The sequence below is a fragment of the Canis lupus genome, chromosome 18 (genome assembly GCF_048164855.1).
Source record: "Canis lupus baileyi chromosome 18, mCanLup2.hap1, whole genome shotgun sequence".
NCBI lineage: Eukaryota > Metazoa > Chordata > Mammalia > Carnivora > Canidae > Canis > Canis lupus.
Genome location: NC_132855.1, coordinates 45,404,755 through 45,426,044, shown reverse-complemented (window position 1 = coordinate 45,426,044; position 21,290 = coordinate 45,404,755). Strand labels below are relative to the sequence as shown.

General features: G+C 35.4%; 1 long non-coding RNA gene and 1 other non-coding gene across 3 annotated transcripts in view; one reads left to right on the top strand and one right to left on the bottom strand.

Moving 5' to 3' along the window:
- The window catches only part of LOC140609122 (uncharacterized), a 50,029-nt gene extending 46,903 nt beyond the window's left edge, over positions 1-3,126 (top strand). For both annotated transcript variants that reach the window (XR_012011077.1, XR_012011078.1), the window contains one exon: positions 680-3,126. This is a non-coding gene — a long non-coding RNA (uncharacterized lncRNA). The remainder of the gene's footprint in view (positions 1-679) is intronic.
- Positions 3,127-20,697: 17,571 nt separating this feature from the next.
- On the bottom strand, positions 20,698-20,801 carry LOC140609645 (U6 spliceosomal RNA). Its single transcript, XR_012011398.1, has one exon. It is a non-coding gene; the product is annotated as a U6 spliceosomal RNA (small nuclear RNA).
- Between the last annotated feature and the right edge of the window lie 489 nt (positions 20,802-21,290).

Sequence of the window (21,290 nt, the reverse complement as noted above, 5' to 3'; positions counted from 1 at the left end):
GTAAATTGTAATATATTCTAATTTATCATTTTCCCCTTTAGATTGGTGTTTTTTTTTTTGGGGGGGGGGGGCTCTGTTGAAGAAATATCCCCTCTCAAAAAAAAAAAAAAAGAAAGAAAGAAAGAAAAAGAAGAAGAAAAAAAAGAAATCTCCCCTCTCCAAGATCTTTCACTTTTATGTCTACAATCGATCTCAAACTGGTTTTTGTGAACGGTGTGATAAGAGTCAAGATTTGTTTTTTCCATATGAATACTGAGTTGACCAGACACTGCTTATTGAAAAGACCATCATTCCCCATGAATTAAATGTTTCTATCAAAAAAAAATTTTTTTGACTGAGTTTTACACAATTATAGAGAATATAATAGAAAATTTACTTATGTCATTATCTGCTTATTGTGTCCTCATTCTTTTCCTTTAGATGAAGTGCAGATAAATTTTTAAAGAACTGAAAAAAAAGTAAATATATATTTAAAAAAGAGAAGAGATTTTTAGAGAAACCAACCCTATTTTAATATTCAATTCCAAACTATGAAATAACTCTTTTTTTCCCAAAGCATTGACACTTCTGCTTTTCTTCACTATTATGGAGGGAAGTTTAATAGTAAAGGTAACTCTAGCTGCTGTAATGTTCAAAATGTCCTAAATCAAAGCTTAACATGGGTATTCCTATTACACAGGTGACTCTCCTCCAAGTGGAAAATCAGCCCTCATGCTCCTTCCAGATTTTGATTTCACCATATTCAACATGGCTTGCAGGGTTACTGGGCCCATTTACATCAAGCCATCATGATGGGAGACAACAAGGAAGACCTCTCATTGAAGACTTACATGTGCCATGGCTTGAATTGGTGCACACACATTTGCCAACATTCTACTTGCTTACTTACTCACTCACATGGCCAAACCTAACTACAAGGGAGGCAGAGAAACGCAGTCCAGGAATATTGAAAGAGTGAAACTGACTTGAGGAACAGACAGCCATTCTTTGAAATAAGAGAAAGGCTAAAGGTTTTGAGAAATAATCATATGTTATCCTATGAGTCATATGATAACAATTGTCCTTTACATGAATGATTCAAATTTGCTACTCATAGCTCAAATGAAGCAAAGTGTTGAATGATTCTTAGGTTATACATTTGTAATTGTGTCAATTTTTTGCATTAGTCAAGGGAATTGTTTTCTAAGAAAATTCCAACTCCATGTCCTTAGCATATATCATTATTCATATTTATATTTATACAAAGAATGGAAAATGTAAACATGTTAGAGAGTCTCTGAGGAAGACCATGTTTGACTCTTGATCACTGATGAACCTCAATTTCCTAGAAATGTATGTGGCACGGAGTGGACAATAAATAATGCTTCTATGGTTTAAACAAATAAGAATTTTGTAGGTACTTTCTCACACACAAATGTATATAAGGCTGTCATTATTTGAGTTGATTTATAATGCTGCTTAAATACACAAGCTGTGAAGACATACTTTTTTCCCAATTGACTTTTTATCTGTCTGACAAATGTATTTTTTAAAAGATTTTTTAAATTTATTTATTTATTCATGAGAGACACAGAAAGGCAGAGACACAAGGCACAGGGAGAAGCAGGCTCCATGCAGGGAGCCCGACGTGGGACTTGATCCCCGGTCTCCAGGATCACACCCTGGGCTGAAGGCAGTGCTAAACCACTGAGCCACCCAGCTGCCCCAAATGTATTTTTTTAATTTAATTTCAATTAGCCAACATATAGTACATCATTAGTTTCAGATGTGGAGTTCAGTAATTCATCAGTTGCATACAACACCAAGAGCTCATCACATCACGTGCCCTCCTTAATGCCCATCACCCAGTTACTCTATCCTCCCAACCTCCTCCCCTTCAGTAACAATTTGTTTCCTAAGTTAAGAGTCTCTCATGGTTTGTCTCTCTCTTTGATTTCTTCCCATTCAGTTTTCCCTCCTTTCCCCTATGATCCTCTGCAGTTTCTTATATTCCACATATTAGTGCAACCTTATGATAATTGTCTTTTCCTGATTGACTCATTTCATTCACCATTATACCCTCCAGTTCCATCCATGTCTATGTAATTGGTAAGACTTTTATACAATGTTATAACCTTAGACCCATTTTTTGAAGAATAAAAAGGTTTAACTATCAAAAAAATTGATATTAATTCTTTCAATTCAGTACATGAAAATTAAAAGATTCATGAAATGGAATTCAATGACTCTTTTATTTAAACAAATAAGTAACAGTTGTATTTCTTTGAATGCTTATTCTAAAGATTTTTTTCTACAACATATTTCAATTGAGCTCCATATGATATACACTGAAACACAGACTTGTGAAAAGAACAAAATTTTCCCTTACTATAATCATGATAAAAACTATATAGCACTTGTAGCCAAAATTGAGGAACTTTTTTTTAAGTAAGCACAGAATGTTATCAAAAGACATTTAGCATTTATCAAGTTGATAAAGCATATTGTACAACCATGTGTGTGAAATAAGCCACTCTTATTTATCAGAAGTTAGAGAAGTACCATATGATCCAGCAATTCTACTTCTAGTTATATGGCCCAAAAGAATTGAAAGCAACTGCTAGAAAAAAACATGTATGTATACACACTCATAAAAGCACTATTCACAATAGTCAAAAAAGGAGCACCAGACAAAATGTCCATCAGTCAATTAATGGATGAACAAACATGGTATATACATGAAATGGATTATTATTCAGCCTTGAAAAGGAGAATGAAATACTGATACATGCTATATAGTGGAGGAATTTTGAATACATTATGCTAAATGAAAGAAGCCAGACACACAAGTTAGGTATTATAGGAATATTTTTATACGAAATGTCTAAAATAAACTCATACAGAAAGAATTCATATTACTGATACCTGGGAGTTGGGAGGAGAGAGGAGATTGGGGAAAATGTGCTTTACACATATAAGGTTTTCTTTTGGACTGATAGAAATGCCAGAGTTTTGGAACTAGATATAAGTGGATTGTGTACAACACTGTGAATGTACTAAATGCCATTGACATTGTTCACCTTCAAAGTTTAATTTCATACATGAATTTCACCTCAATAAATAAAAAATGTCACTCTTGTTTAAAAATATGTATCTGTATTTATATGTAAATCTATATGTAAATGGTGCATAGTAAAAAGCCAGGAAAATTTATGAACAATTTTAATAATGGTTATCACTGGATTTGGAATTTGAGTTTTTTTCTCCTTCTAAATTATTATTTCTGTAATTTTATAAGGAGGTTATATTACTTTTGCCATCCTCCCAAAAATTCATATATAATGATGATACACATATACCATAGATAAGTTGTTACCATTTCTTAAATATGCATATTATTCTATGTGAGGTGGTTGATAATAATATACTTGGTCTTAGACTGAGTTTATAACAACAGTAAACTAGGAAGGGGAACTCTAAATGAGTACAGAAGTTATGACTCCATCTAGAACACTTCCATATCAAATAGAGTTAGTATGCAATTTCTTTTCAATTATACACTAAAATTATATATAGTAAATTTTATAGTAAAATTTATATATAGCAAATCATGTGTATCCTTGAAAAGTAATAGTATAACCTTAACATTCTTGAAGTTTATAGCCAAAGACCCAGATGTACAAACACAACTATATCAACTGTTTCCTTTGGGAAGCATGTTTTTCATAATGATATAAAAATTTTATAAATTCAATAAAGTAACCACATACTTAATTCAGGGGCAGTATTTTAGATGCAGATGAAGGCTGTGAACTAGGATCACTGTGGTAGACAAATGGTCTTCCAAAGATGTCTGGTCCATATCTATGAAATTTGGTAAACATGAAGGAGTACCTATACATTGGATCTCTATCCTCTGTGACATTAGCAAGATATGACCAAATGTCTTGGTAACTACCTTAGGATGATATGAGGAATAGCAATTAATGAATGAAATCTATGGGAAAAACCCATGCATATGGACACATGGCTAGAGGGCTACCCGACCCATAGTCAGTGAGGAAATTCTGCCTAAAACAATCACTTAAGTAGCTTTATCATTGACTATAATCTACAGGGCCTGAAAGCATGGAATAGAAAAATAGAATTTGACAATGCCTGTATGTCAAGCACAGACCATGTAATCTGGAGAAATAATACTGGCCTCTGATACATGGAGAGTTGTCCTTTATTGAAGATCAAAGAGAGCTCACCAGGCCTCACCATGGCATCAATAACATATCCTTCAAAATGGTATACCTATTTTTCCTCTAGTTCCTTGCACATCTATAACCTTCTATGCTGATATGTTCAGGGGGCATATATAATAAAATGCCCATGAATTTTGATCAGTAGAAAAAGAGTATCTTCAATTTTAAATTAATGTTCTGAATTTGATTAATATGGATCAGTAACATAGGTTCAAGTCATTCTGGATGCCTTAGAAAATTGAATTTCTTAACCTATGGGCCATACCCTGGACTGAGTTGATCATCTTTGATTATTATCACACTACAAGATGCTCCTGGGCAGCTAGCTAGTCTCATACAATTTCTTTATCATATCACCTATTTTATAAATGTAACAGCTCTTTTAGACATTCTAGTTTCATTAGTCAAGTTTCCAGTATGCACTTCTAAAAGATAAGGACATTTTGAAAGCATAACTGTGATATCACCAATCAAACCTAAAATTATGACCAAATTCCTTAAAATGATCAAATATGCATTAGGTGCTTGTATTTCCCTATCAGATTTTATTTTAAGTTCATGTGTTTGAATCAGAATCCAGTAAGATATATACACTGCACATAGAACTTCTAAGCATCTCAGCTAAGAACACTGTATGGCCTTCGTTATCTCCTAAAGGAGGGCAAGTGCACACGATGACATGTCCCCAACAATATATTTATCATGCTTTGAAACTGATACATATAGGAAATCTGCATTGCAAAAGAAAAAAATCATGAGTGGAAAATACAGCTTCTTGTTTTCAGTGCTTTCATGAAGAAATTAATTTTCATACTCAAAATGGATATAGTAGCATCATCCTTTGACATGTTAACACAAAGTATGACAGCTCTCCTTCTGTTAGGGATGCAGTTTCAGTGAAATGCAGAATACCATTTTTAAACTATGCTTTCTGTAAGAGTATAAGGAATTATGGTTACCAAACTGCTTATTTCTGAAGCAAATGGCTTATGAAGATTTCCTAGAATTTGACCACTGTTTTCCATCTCCAGGACCAACATCTTGGTACAATCTACCATCATTTGTTTCCATGACTTACTGCATTTTCCTCCTGATCTGTTTCCCTAAATCTGATGTTGCTCCTTGGCAATTTTGCTTCAATACAGACTAATTCTATTAAAATATTATGAGACCATACCTATTTTCTGTATGAAAACTTTCCATGGCTTCCCATCTTAATCCTACTGAAATTTTAAGTCTTTATTGTGACTTAAAAAGTCTGACACAATGTTGCTCCCTGTTATCTCTCTGACCTCATCCTCTGCTACTCACCTATATTTCCTCCAGCCATAATAGCCTTAGGGCTTTGGGGAAAATGTAAGAATTTTCCTTCCTTTCCATACTGCAGAGCTGCCTCCTCAAGTCACCACCCGCCACCTGCCATCTGCCATTTGATTGGTATGGAGAAGAACATGATTCATTGTTCTGTGGCTCTGCCTGTCATTAAGAATAGACAGCTACATCAAAGGAGCCACTCTGAGCAATTTATCCATATCCCCTACAACTCATTTATCACCAATATTCTTACACATCAAGATATACCTAAAAGCTTTCTAATTCTCTCTACCTCCTCTAACCAACTAGGATTATCTCACAACTGAATTGTTGAATTGGTGCCTTACTGACCTCCATGGAATCCTTCTGACCTTCCTCACACTCTACTCTACCCAAACAATTTTTAAAGACTAAGTCAAATCATGTCACCTCTCAGATGATAGCTGCTCATGTGGTAAGCAAAGCATAACAGAGTTTTCCAAACACTAGGTTGTATACCTGAAACTTATGTAACATTACATCTCTTTGCTTCAAGAGAACTTAATAGTTCAATAAAAATATTTTTTAAATTATGTCACCTCTCCCTTCACATCAGTTCATAATTTTACTTTATGCTGAGAATAGAATTCATACTATTCAACTGACCTGCAGGACAAGACCATCACCCACCTCACTAAGTTTTGCATTGTTTTCATCTTTACTCACTACAGTAGTCAAACTTCCCTGCCTTCCATTCTTCAACTAGAAATTTCCTTTTTAGATGCTGTCTCCGGTTTCAAATGTTTTACTTCTACTCTTTACCAGCTCAGTTCCTTATGCTTCACACACCATTCTCATCACTTATCTTTCACTGCACTTATCACAATATGCTATTGTACATATACTGTGATATGCATTTTTAATAAGTCTTCTTATTCTGCCCTAAAATCTATTAAGCTTTGTGAGAGTGGGGATCATACCTTTATTCATAATGTACTTGACTTAGCAAAAAACTACTCAATAAACATTTGTTAAAGGAATAAATGTATGTCTCTGTGCATTCATGCAAGAATGAAAAACTGAGTGGATTACTTACTTAATCAACTAAATCAGGTACTTTGCATAATCCTAGCCATCAGCTTTCAGGTAGAAAGAGGAGATGATAAGCATATGTCTCAGGGCATATTTACTTTTATAATTGGAAAAAAGGAACTGAACATTGAGAAGAGATCTGGCTCGAAGTCAAAACAAGGAGGTGAATCAGAAACACTATGGCCCAGCTGAAAAGTTTTTTTTTTTTTTTTTTTTTTTGAGGTCTGAGCAACTAAGACTGAAGGAATTCACATCCTGTTAGTGGTTTACTAAGTAGAATTAAAGCCATGTATCTCTCTGTGTTGGGAAAGTGGTTTGTAGAAATCCTCTGATCCAAATGGAGTTTCATTTCCACAGTTCAACCACACAATATATACACCTAAAATTTTTTCCCCACAGAAATACTACTGTAGAAACTCTTGCGTGGCCCAGATGGTACAAAAATATCTTCTATCCCATTTGTTCTTCTGTAATGTGACCTTACCATTCTCCCATTCAGAGAGGAAGTCTAATTTCCTTGAATCTCAGTTGGCTCTACCAACTCACTTGCAACCAATAAAATGGAATTGAAGCAACTTCAGTGACTTCTAACATTATGTCCAAAGGAGACTGTTCCCTCCAAAGCTCTCCATGATTGAGTCCTCCATGCACCATTTTGGTTTGCTTGCACATTTGGAACACTGTGCCACTTGTTCCCTAAGAGGATGGTCTCCTTCAGAACCCAGATAACATACTGTAAAAAGTCCAAGTCACATGGAAAGCCTGTGTGTATACCAGTTGTAGTTGAGCCCAGGCTTTGAGACAGCCTAGGCCAGCAGACAGATATGGGAGTAAAGAAACATCCAGATGATTCTGGTCTTTAGTCATTCAAGTTACCCCCAGCCATTTCAGTCTTCCCAGCAGAGGCCCTATGCATCATTCTATCTCCAGAGTGTCCTGTCCAAATTTCTGACTACCAATTCTAATAAAACTGCTGTGGCCTTATGTCACTAAGTGGAGAGTGGTTTATAACACAGGAATAGATAGCCAGAACACCAGAGACGCCCCACCAACATGCAGAGTAACAGGATGTGATCCTGTTACTATTTAAAAACTAATATACTGAAAGTATCCTATATGCAGGTATATATCTTTATTGTGGCATAACCTATAATAGGAAGCTAGATTCAGTCTTAAGGTTGTATCAGTCAGAAATGATTTACGTACTTATGAATATAGTGGTCAATTATGCTGCCATAAAAATAGTATGAAATGCAGATACCAATCAAGAAAATGTGTATAACATTAGGTGAAGCTGAAAATAAAAAGCAAAACATCAAATTGTGTAAAAATAAATATGTGTTCCTTAAAAATTATGTATGTGGGCAGCCCGGGTGGCTCAGCAGTTTAGCCTCGCCTTCAGCCCAGGGCCTGATCCTGGAGACCTAGAATCGAGTCCCAGGTCAGGTTCCCTGCATGGAGCCTGCTTCTCCCTCTGCCTGTGTCTCTGCCTCTCTCTCTCTCTCTCTCCCTCTCTGTGTCTCTCATGAATAAATAAATAAAATCTTTTTTAAAAAAATTACGTATGCTTGTAGACAGTCCTGAAAAGTGGCATGCAAAAGTGAAAGCTTCTGCTAGCATTAGGCATCCGGAATGTAAACCATGCACTAGATTTTCTTGACTATTTTGTACAGTTATTTTTCTTACAAAAATATATATAATGCATAGGTACTCCCATATAACCTGAGCAGTTAGTAATTCACTCTTTCAAATCAGGTGGGAGCAGGAGAATGAATGAAGATAGTTTCTTCCTTGTACTTGGAAGGACATTAACTGCTTCTGCTGTCCTGGCTATGAAAGAGTGATTTCTGCTTAGTTCTGTAGTATACATATGTAGATTCATTCAATGGTTGGATTTGGGTCATAAACACAGACTCTCTTTTGACCTAAGGTCAGAAACTGACTTTTAGATCAGCCTTAGGTTATGTTTTCTTATGATTTACTTGAGTGGTTAGGAAGGCGAAAGCAGTTTTTGGTTTTGTAGGTGGTGGTTTTTTCCTGTCCCCAAAAATGAAGGCCAAAAATTAAAAAGAAATTTTTAAAAAATTTAAATTAAAGATGCTACCTAAGAAACTAGCAACATGTAATTCTAAGGAAAGATCTCCTGAGTGCCACCAAAGATGATTCAGAAACAGAAAATCTGAAGTTTAATTTGATAGCTCTATGGACTCTGATATTCCTCTGATTTGGAGCTAGGTAGAAATGTTGCTATCTCACCAATGCTTATGAATCTGATTGTGCTCTCATGGTCAGAATGGAAAACAGTAAATGGAAAGCATAAACTAACATAGGCCATAGATGTGCATGAGAAACCAGGCTAGGATTGCAACATGATCACTGGCAAATGAGAAATAACAAAAGCTCATTTCCATAGATAAATTCCATGCACAAAAACATAGTCAAAGTATTGAGTTTAAGAATAGGTCATTTAGAACTCACTTTAAGATTATATCTGTACTTACCTGCACTTAACATGGAAGTAGGAAAAATGGACTTTTGGAGAGCAAGGAGACTCCGAGTCTAACAAATTTACACGCGAGTCTGCATTATTCTATTTACTTCCTTTACCAGATGGTCATATCACACAAACATAAAAGCATTCACGGAATCTTCCATTTTAAACTCTTCCTGTGTCTCAATGCATTTTCTATAATAGTCAGTACATCCTCTATTGAAGGAAGTCTATACTCCACAAAAAAATCTGTGAATTCTGTGATGTAATGGGCTTGTCTTTTCCAGTAGTGTTTACAAAGCCAAAGTTGCTGCCTTGTTATCCTGTGCTGGAGGAAACTGCTTTTTATTTCTCAGCACTGTCTACAAGTCCTGCTTTGTGTCTGTCAGTTGAGACATGTCTAATAATCGCTTGCAGGGTTTATACTGAACTAAATTTAAATATTAGAGTGTATGAGATTGAGTTTGTCACAGTCCCTTCTTATAGATTAGAAGCTGCTGGCATCAAGAGGGGTTTCCAAGTAAATACCATCAGTTTGATTCAACTTCACATTTGCCAAGAGAACATTTCTGATAGAAAATCCTCTGCTAGTACTTTGAATACCATCATATGGCAAGAATTAAAAGTGAATTCTTAAGGCAAAAGAAGTAGAATAAGCTACTCTCTGTAAAGACAGGGCCAGAAAGGCCCAGAAAGGTCTGGGCCCTTTCTTATCCTGAACTGTGCTTTTCTGGTCTCACCTCAAGATGTCAGAGAGATGCCAGTCTTAAGAGAGGGGAGCAGATTCAAACATGATCATCATACAGTGTGTAACAGAGCAGCCACAAGAAATTGTACATGACTTATGGCTCCTGCCACAGCCCCTTCCCATAGTGCCCTAAAAGAGGTGATGAGCTAAAGGCAGCACTTAGAACTGAATTATTAGTTAATAAATTCTATTTAAGGTTCTGTAGTATAATATGCCATATTCAACCTTTAATTAGTCTATTTTCATGGCCATCTTCACTCTTAACATTCAAAAGTTAATCCTTTCATTTAATGATGGTTGGTCCCAAAGCTTGAAGGTCATCCCAAAGCAACTGAGTTCAAAGGAGAAAAACAAGCAATATAATTTAGAAATCTAGAAGGAAATTACCAGTATAAGCAACAACAACAACAAAAAAAAAAAAACTGTTATTTTATGTCAATAATTTGGCTAATCAAATAATGTGTCTCTAGGATAATATCAAGTTTTCTCTTTTTCTTTCACATTTCACATATACAGTCCATAGGATCAGCAGTGTCTCATCAAAATACTTAATGCATAAATATGAATAATGAAATTCCACATATGAATGGGCAGTGTAAGTGGCTGTGATTAAATTTGACAATTTTACTTGCATATATTTAAGTGCTGTGGTATCCACATGTTTGTTTCAATCCCAGAATTTCTTGTGAAATTCAGAGGCCTGAATGTTAAAAAGGGAAAGTACATGACTTTTTCTTATCTCCCCTTTTCCACAAGAAATGCTGTTTTCTTATATTTTATCTTTAATCAAAAAATTAAATTGTCTCTACATAACTCCAGTAACTCCAAATTCATTAGTTATAAGAACAAAAGTAATGTAAAGGATTTGTTATATCTAAGGCTCACTCTTCTACACTCTTTTTTTTTTTCCTTAGGTACCCAAAGACACTCAGTAAACCATGTTACTACTTCTAGTTTTCCAAAAATCTGAGACCAAGTTTCTCAAATGGAGCTTGAGAACATCCTGGGATGAGCTGGGCTCTGCTCTACCTATGTATGCCAAAGAAATGAAAACATTTAGCAGATTTACAGGAAAGTTGACAGCCTCTGACTTTTGCTTAGTTTTAAACAGTTTATAAATCTCCTTTGTATAAATTATTCTATTTTCCCTTTACATTCTTTGAATGATAGTTTTCCTGGATATTTATTTTCTAGATAGATAAACAGAAACTCAGGAGACTCACTCTCTCATGGTTCCTGGGTGTCAGAGCTGGTGAAACAGATCTGATATGCAACTGCCCACTGCATCTGATACGGCACAGTTACAGTGTTGACCTCTCTCTCCTACACTAAACAGGGATCCTGAAAGATATTTTCTATACTGCCATGGTACTAGCCCTAACAACTGGCACTTAAGTCAAAAACAGTAACAAAAGGGGCACCCTGGGTGGTTCAGTCAGTAAGCATCTGCCTTCAGCTCAAGTCATGATCTCAGGGTCCTGGGACTGAACCCTGCTTTGTGCTCCCTGCTCAGTGGGGAGCCTGCTTCTCCCTCCCCCTCTGCCTCTCCCCCTGCTTCTGCTCTTTTTCATTCTCTATAAAATGAATAAATAAAATCTTTTTTAAAAGAAGAGTAACAAAGTACTTAAAAGAGCTACAATTAGTGCCTGGAAAGAAACCTAATGTTATAATACAGATTTCAGCAAAGTAAAATAAATAAATAAATAAATAAATAAATAAATAAATAAATAAATAAATCTTAGACTTGGAGTTAATGGATTTCCACAGATAGAAAAAAATCTATAAGAAATTATGATAAAATGCTGACTTTGGCATAGATTTGCAGAAATCAATAAAAACATTTAATTTTACAGAGTTGGGGGATATTTTGATGATATCAACTTCATTACTTCCACAGATTTAAATGTGCAAGACTTTTAGGAAGAAATGACATTTCATTATGACAAAGTTTCCCTATGCTCCAACAATCTGAATGCCATGGTATATAAGCACTGAGTGAATATGGAGAAGAGAAGGGAGAGGAAGGAAAATCTCATTCCAAGAAAAAAGGATATTTCTTAAATATAGACTTTCCACATGAGGCTTGTTAGTCCTGTTTTAATCTACCCTATTCTGTTTAATATATCCAATTTGTTCTTTTTTTTGTATGATTATCATCATTTCTATGGTGTCATTAGCCATGGTAATAGCAGTTAGGGACAACACTTGAAAACTCATAGCAATTCCAGTTTTAACCATGTAGGTTTCATGCTTAGTAACTCTAAACATAACAAGGAAGGCATATAACATAAAATATGAAAATGAATAGAAACAGTAAAATAATAGTACAAAGACATTTGACTGTTCACACATATGCACATACAAACAAATACATGAAATATCAGGAATTGTTGGAAAAGGTTAATTTGGAATTTTCTAGTAACTTATTTCAAATGCTCTGATGTAGATTATTATGGCATGCTCCCTATATAAATATTAATTAGTTAGCAATTAATTTACCAATGTGCTTATAAGTCTAAGTATTTTCCTAATTTCCGTTTCATTTCCTTCTTTTATTTTATTGAGGTCATAGCAGCAAGAACATGTAAAAAGAATAAAAGAAGGCATTGCTTATATTGTCAAACAATTCAAATTAAAAGTAATGGATCAGTCTTGGGAAGCTCAAATTTGTTCTGGATCAGTAGAAATGTGCAAGTTGCATTGAAAATATCTGTTCATTTGGCACCCCTCCCTCAATATTTTTGGTAGTCGGAGAAGAAAATCAGTTACCATCTTGTTGGTCTGGCTGACTTACCCGAGCAGCTACTACCTTCCAAGGCCCTAAGCTTTCTGTTTGTCTCTCACTCTGATACTACCTCGAGCTGGCCATTAAAGAAAGTTATTCCTTAGTTTCATACACTATGATTTAACACATTTTCCTGTCTTTGACTCAGTCAGATTCAGCATGTTTCAGGTATGTGGTATGAAAAACAATCTGTGGACTTACTGGATCAGAGAATCAATTATAGAGCTAGGCTCGAACATTCTATCCGTGGCTTTGGGTTGAGAAAATATCCACAGGGTGTTTCTGTGATAACAGCGAGAGCAAAAGAGCTCCTTGAAGATGCATATAGTCAGGTTTATCTCCTGCCCCAGATGGTTTCTATGCCAGAGGCAGAGATAATGTTTTGATATTTAGACCAAGTGTTTTCTTCATACTCCCATCCCTTAGTGGTGCCATGATAGGCCAGGAGGAAGTTAAACAGCAGCATTAATTATTTAAAGATGGGCCACAGACGGTCTAGGTTTTATTAATGCCACTGCATCATATGAGCTCTGTAGCTGTTACTGAGGATGTTCACTGAACTCTATTTAAGAAGGATGACGCATCTGGAAGATGCTGAAGCCACGGTTAAATGGCTTAGATGAATCTCAAGTCCACTTCCAGTACTAATTGTCAAGTGAACAACAAATTCTGCATAGTTAGGCATGCCCAATTTAACATAATCAAGTGCTGTATGGAGAATGAAACTTTTCTTGTAACAGCCACTGCTTACTTCCTCAACTGAAAGCTATATGAATTTATAAGTCTTACATGTTGTGTCATGTGCTCATTCAGTAGCTAAATAATACGTATTTTTTTATTAAGTTCCAGCAGAAAACACAAAAATTTCTTTAAAAAAAAAAAAGAACACAAAAATTTCTTATAGAAACCAAATAAGATGTAGATTTAGTGTAGAGTCAGGAATAAACTCTAGCCAGAGCCACAAATGCCAACACAAAAGTCCTCATTTCCCATCTCCCCCAGACTGCATCATTATTCTAGCCCGTAGAATGCCACTTTTCCTTATTACAAGTCCACATGGTAGGACATGGCTGACAGGATCTCTAGGATTTATAGAGCCTCTGTTGAAAAAAGCAGCTATTCTTAATCCCGATTTTACATACCTGCATGGAAATTCTGATTGGGTCAACTTGGTTTAGTTGTCCAACCCTAAGCACAGAGTGGTCAAGTTATACAACTATTCGGAGGGAGAGTTATCTAGTATGATAGAAGAGCAGTTGTGCACACAAAATAAAACAACAACAACAACACCAAAAGTTACATGACATTGTTCTGGCTGGGCTCTTACAAGAAAAGCTAGGGACCATGATTCCTACTCCAGCAACAAACTCATCAGTTAAGTCATATAGCACAGAGCATCAGACATTAAAGAAAAGGGAGAAGTTCTGTGTTATGTGACTCTTTAAACCTTAAGAAAAGATTCTGACTTTACCTTATTCTTCAAAATCATACAGTTAAAAAAATATGCAAGTCATAAGGAGACGGTTTTGCTGTCTATTCAAGCATCAATACTTCAGAAAAACTAATTATTATCACAGAGAAGAAAAGGAGAAACAGATTGTAACTGGTGTTGGGGTGTGGCGTGGTCAGAAAAGGCTCTTTGAGGAAATGACATTCAAACTAAGATCTCACAATAAGGAAGAATTAACTGGATGACAGGTGGAGGAAGGAGAGGCAAGCAGAGGGCATATTAAAAGTAAAATTCAACAAACTAGAACAAACAATAGTAAAAGCTATTAACACCAAGTCCAAGTTAAAACAATCAACCACAGAGCATATTGAATCACACAACTGATGTAGGAAATATGATATATTACTCTGTACCAAATGGTTGTTTAATTTTTAATTACACTAAATTACCACAAATATTTAATTAGACACAGGTGGTAATGTAGCATCCTTTTTTGGTTCCCAGTTCCAAAATATTATGTGTGCATTTTTTTGGTCTGCAGTCTATATGTATATATACATATTCATAGAATGCTAGTGAGTATAGATTTAACAGCCTGAGAGAAAGCTTTCCAAGAATAAAAACATTTTGATATTGATGAACAACTGCCTAATTCACAGTTTCTAGTCCTGTGTGCAGACCAGCTGTGCTGTTATAACTCCTGGCATGTGTGTAAATCTTAGCTTTATTCTATCCCCAGAGATTCTCTACTTGTCCAGACAAGTTCAAAAATGCATGTTTTGAATCCTGGGAAGATGGCAATGGTGGCAGAGTTTTTGAATCTCCCTATTCCCCCCATAAATAAGAGAAAGAACAACTAGAAGAGAAAACCCAAACCCACAGGTAACATCAAATGAGAAGATGTGAAAATGTGTCTGTAATCCCCTAACCCCAAATATGAGCAGGAATGGACAAACCGAGACACCTAAAAGACCCATGTAGTGTCAGCAGCTATGCAGGAGGAAGCAAAGGGAAGTGAGGTGGGAGCAAGAGGACGGCCAACAGCCAGTAATACCCCAAGGAAAGGACAAGTTGGTGTGAGGACCAAACTCCTGTTAAGGAGTAATTGCCTGGGGTCCAGTGAAATGTCTAAAGGGGTTGGAGCCATCAGGATGCTGCGAGCTTTCGAAGCTGACAGCCCGAAAATCCCCTTTAGACTAAATCCCCACATTAAAGAGAGTGAGCTGAAATAGAATTCAAACAGAGCATGAAGTACGTGTGAAGAAAGAAGAGGATCCAAAGGAAGTAGTGGAGGCAAATAGAGTCTGCAGATGTTAGAAACTAAGAGGTCATATATGTGAACATTATACAAAATAAACATATCAAGGACCATATCTTTCCTGCTCATCCTCGTGTCTGTAATACCTAGCATAATTCCTAACAGAGAGGGAAATTGGAAAAAAAAAACTAAAATGGTTTATAAGAATGACAATTATGATTATGATACCCATTTATAATCATCAATGTACGTTGGCTCCCTTAACTCCTGCCCTTAAAGGAAATGATCTAACTCAGGATCTGAGTAACATTTTTAAACCCATAAAATATCTTTTTCATAAAATAGAAAGTATAATGCTGGATTTAAGACTGTAGCACAGAAAAAACAGCTTTATTATTTCCTCTGTGTTCAGAACTAAACCGGTTTGTGGTAAGTTTTAACTTAATAATTCAATTGAACATAAGGGAAATTTCACTCTAGAACTGACACAAGGACACAGTCGATAGAAAGGAAGCAGCAAATTTCCAACACCTTTGCTATAGACTAAAGAATATTCCAAACCATATAGCCCAAAAAATATTTCATGCCAACATTCTTCCTGGAAAGCACTCATTTAATTCATTCAAAAAGTAGCCTGATATGAGGAGGCTCTGTATCTTCCAGATCCAATGACAGTTTTCAGCAATCCCTTGTACATGGGTTGAATCTAACAATCCTAAAATTTCAGACACCTTTTCTGATATACAATTATTTTATCCTGCAGTTATTACTTAAAGAAGTAGTGGCTGAATTGAGAGCAAAGAATTTAATTTCTCGAGTTTTTTCTTGAGCTGTGTTTTTTATTGGATGAAAAGGCAGCTGTGATTGTACTAAATAGGTTTTTTAAAAAGCTCTTTTCTGAGTACCCTTCTCATAGTAGCCATGCTATTACTTTCATACAATTTTAGTGCAATGCTTAGATTGTAATAGCTTTTGGACATCTGTGCATTGTAAAGTGCAGCACATTATTAACTGTGACACCCCTCAAATGCCAATTTACTAGACTGCAGATTGTTCCCTGGGCTCAATAAATCTTTACAAGTCCATCTCAAGTGGCTGGGCTATCCTCCTGTCCCCTTCTCCATTCATTTGTGCAGTAGAGTCTATGAAATGGTTATTATATTATGGTTTTCTATTAATCTGAAATTATTAATATTTTATGACAATCAAAATACTGTACACTGTACACTGGTATTCCCAGTTGTTACAATAATTATACTACCTTTTTTATTTTATCATGTTTTTTTGGGCAGCACTTTATAAATTTCACAGATGTGTTTTTATATTTGTTTAATCCCCTCAAAATCTCATGGGGTACAGAGAGCAAATGACATATGTATTTCATAAAAGAAAGAGCAATGACTTAAAATGTCCATGATGTACCCACAGTCATATTGTAAATAGTGGAATGTGAATCTGAACCGACATCTGTTACTTCCTCAAGAAAAAGGGCTTAAGCTGTACTGATTATAAGATGACCCCTTTAGTGTGGATATTTTAATTTAGTTGGGGTATAGTTTGTCTGTGTGGAAAGCTTCAGAAAAAATACAAGAGGTTATTGCAATCATCCAGAAGAGAAATAATGATGATTTGAATGAGGGTGATCATGATGGAGGAACTTTTATAAGCATTTGCAAACTTGACTTAACTGCATTTGTAGCTATCAGAGATAAAGGCAATGGAAGATATCACCATAATGTTGGGTCTATGCAATTAAAAGAATGCAATTGCCCTTTGTTCAGATGGAGAGGGCTATGAGAGGAGTAGGTTTTGGGGGTCAAGGTTCAAGAGTTTAGGTTTGAGCTGTTAAGTCTAGATGTCTATCAGACATCCAAAGGAGCATATCAAACGGATGGATGAGTGAGTTTCAAGTTTGAATGAGGTATCTAGGTGGGAAAAATATGCTCTGAAATTCACAAATACATAGATATTATTTAAAGCTATGAGATTGGCAGGATGCAGGTTATAAAGATAACATGGTTTCCTAAAATCCAGATGAAGTGTTTCAACAAGGTAAGGATATCATCTGTGTTAAAGATTGCTGATACATTGAGTAAATTGAAGCCCTAGAATGAACATCATCTTTCCCAACAGAGAAGCCCTTCATGTGTTTGACAAGAGCTATTTTTATAAAGTGATACATACCAAAGACTGCAATGATTCTGGAGAGAAAGAGAAGAAACATGATATGAGTGATTACAGACATTTAAGAGGTGTTTTTGCTGAAAGAAAAATAGAGTAGAAACTAGAGGAGAATAAGGTGTCAAGGGAAACATACCCCCCCCCCCTTTTTAAACTAAGAAAAATAACAGCACTACTATATACTGGTAGCTAATCCAGTGGAGCAAGAAAAAATGATGCTGCAAGAGAAAAGATCATTGTTAAAGCAAAATATAACAGGCAAAAGGGGGTTGGATGCACTAGAAAAGAAAAAGATGGGTTTTTGGATACAAACATGAACTGTTCATCCATGGTGACAGGAGAAAAGACAAAGAATCTAGATCCAGATGTAAATAGGTTGACAAATGGAGTAGAAAGAACATATGGAAATTCTTTTCTACTTGCTTCTATTTCTCCTCAATGAGATAGAAAACAACAATGTGATCTAAAAGTGAGGATACTATTTATATCTAAAAGTGACCATACTATTTCAATTACAATAGCTTCACAGTTTATTTTTTCAATGTTTTTATCTTTTTCACAAATTTCTTGTTCTAATTTCTAACCACAGTTCTTGGCCATTTTCATTCATTTTTTTTCTTTCAGTTGAGCTGCAGGATCAACTCTTCAGGTTTTAGCAACAACAACAAAAATGTAGAGTGTTGGTTGAAATTCAATGTATGAGTTTGGACATAATTGGCATCTGAACAATAACATGTCTTGCCAGAAAACTGACAGGCCTGTCTACTTTTTCCAGTCTTCTTTTACATTCTCCAATAAATCCTATTATTAGTGTTGTTCCTTTGTTGTCAGGCTTAACCCTGGGTATTTTGGTTTTGCTTTTTTTAATGCAAATTATCCTCCTCTTATCCCATATCATTTAAGGTTAAAGTATTTATCACTTGTATAAAAGAAAGCTAATTCAATTTCTGCCTTCTAATAATTTCTGTGACTTTGAGCAAGTCATTTAACCCCAAAAATACCTGTCTCTGTGGCTGGAAAAGGAACAAACTAAATAACCTCTATAATTAAAAGATTATATATATATATATATATATATATATATATATATATATATAGAAAGATACTAACATGATTTCTATTTTTTTATTATCCAATAGATTCTCAGAGAATGTAATTTACCTAACATCATTCTGTGGATAACAACAGGAAGTTACCCAGTTTGGGGTAAATCACAAGTGTACTTGCAAGCAGACACTGACTGGTCATCTAGAGCTGAAAAACAAATCACTCCATAGCTTACTGGATTTCAAGCAAGAATCATTTATCTGTTTGCAGTTGTTTGGACTGGCAATTTGGCAAAATCCAACTGGAGGAGATTGTCTTTGCTTCATGCTGTTTACTTGACTCATTTGTGCAGATGCAATAGGTTGGCAAGTCAGCTGGAGGCTGGTTGACCCCATTTGGTCACATGCTGGCGGTTAGCTAGTGCTGTTGATCAGAGTGCCTTGGTTTTCCTCTACCTGGCTTATAAAGTGAGTTATCATGGGTATTTTTGGCTTCAAAAGAGAAATCACAATGTGTAAGCACAATTTCCTACCTGTGTTTATATCTACTGATGACCCATTGACCCAGTCATGTCCTATGTCTGAACCCAGAGTGATTGAGAAAAGGACTATATAGGGACAGAGCTAATAGGAGGCATGATTCAGTTGGAATTATTAATATAATAATCTGTCAGACTCCTGAACATGATTCAGCACAGATCACTTTCTAGAACCAGTACACAATTTCAGTTGGTCACAGTCTAGGAAGCATGCATAATAAATCCAATGAGGTTATTTATTTGAGTTGAAATACCAAAAAGCTCTCATATCCCTAAGGTTTTCCCCATCAAACTGCTACAGATGTCTGACATTTCAGCATTACATAGTGAATCATTTGTGTTAACAATCTGTTCCTTATAAAATAGCATAGATCTCTATGAAATAGGCTCCACATAAATTATCAGAAAATTTCCAATGGGACCAGTAGCCCTTAACAGCTACATCTAAAATAAATAAGGATTTTTGCGCTTAAAAAAGGGAAAGTGTCATTCTCTGGATGAGTTTGCTGCTCTAAGAAGGTAGACATGGGCTTAATACCACTTTAGAAATCCCTGGGAGCCAACAGGATACAAGGAAGGGAGCAAACTTTGAAGAAAAGTTCCACTGGATTCCAGAGCTGAAGTGTAAATGTAGAAAATCCTTCAGCATCCTTACCTTTAATTTACTCAGTTCCTATAAACTTGTCTCCTATGCACTTGCCATCATATATACCTTAATAAATTTCCTCTGACCAAAAATACTATTTTTACCCCATTTGAGCTTTCAAATTATGGCAATTCTTAATAATGAGAATTACATTTTAAAGAAGATTTCAGGACACTTGGGTGACTCAGTAGTTGAGCATCTGCCTTTGGCTCAGGTCATGATCCCTGGGACCTGGGATGGAGCCCTGCATTGGGCTCCCCGCAGGGAGCCTGCTTCTCTTCTCTGTCTCTCTCTCAAATGAATTTTATTCTCAAATGAATAAATAAATAAATAAAATCTTTTTAAAAAATTAAAATAAGAGAAATTTCTAATAGTGGTATTCAGACTTTGAGAACCCACATAGTATTCCCATTTTAATTTACTCATTTCTAGAAAAAGAAAAGTCATTCTATTCATTGTCATCCTACCTACTCAAAGTATGAAGATGATGTTTTTATTATCCTAAAATTGCATTTAGCTTTTGAAGAAGAAGGTGATACTATACAACCATATTCCTCTACCTTTATTTCTGCATTTTATATAAAATCATGACCTAACAAAAGGAACCAAATAGCAACTTCGTAAATTAAGATCAGGTAAGCTTTTAACATTGAGGCTTGCCGTTTATTCTAACTAAGATGCTACCACTAATCTGAGCTCCTATTGTCTCCATGCAAATATTTCAGTCTCTATATTTTATCTCTTAATAGTGTTGATGCAGATATGGTCAATACTTCTTCAGCTAATATATACTTGTAATCAACATATTAGGTCTTACAAGTATCCATCAATAAAAATCAATTAGGAAACTAAACAAGGTATTATTCATTTAATCATTTCTATTCTTCTTGGTAGGTAATAGTAAATGACTTTACACTATATTATGTAGAGAAGAGATAGAAACATTTGGAACGCTTCACAGATTTGTATGTCATCTTTGTGCAGGGGACATGTTAATCTCTGTATCATTCCAATTTTAGCATATGTGCTGCTTAAGTGAGTACAAGATAGAAATAGTTGGAAAGCAGCTGAATTTCTGATATCGATTGATTTCCTCTTCCCTCCCTTCCTTTCATCTTCATTCCTTTACCCCCCTTTTTAGAATTAAAAAGATTAATTTATTATTTTATTTTTCTACCCTTCCTTCTTTAAAAAAAAAAATCCCAGTGAGTTAACTGTGTTGGGCACAGGAAGCCAGTGGGAAATTAATTCTTTAATAATACAACAGACGGAAAAGCAGTCACTTTGGTGCCCAAAAGCAATTAGCAGAGATAGAAATAGGAAAGCAGCTTGCTTGGTCTGACTGAGAAGGCAGTATAAGGCAGGCACAGGTCAATTATTAGTGTAGTCAGAAAAGAAATGATTAAAAATATGTAGAAGAGAAAGTATCAAGGAAAGCTTGTTGGACTGAGCTATATGTTCAATGTGAGAATTTTCTAGGTAATGGGAAATAGGAAGCAATTAGAGGACTAGATGGAAGTGAGGTTTCAATC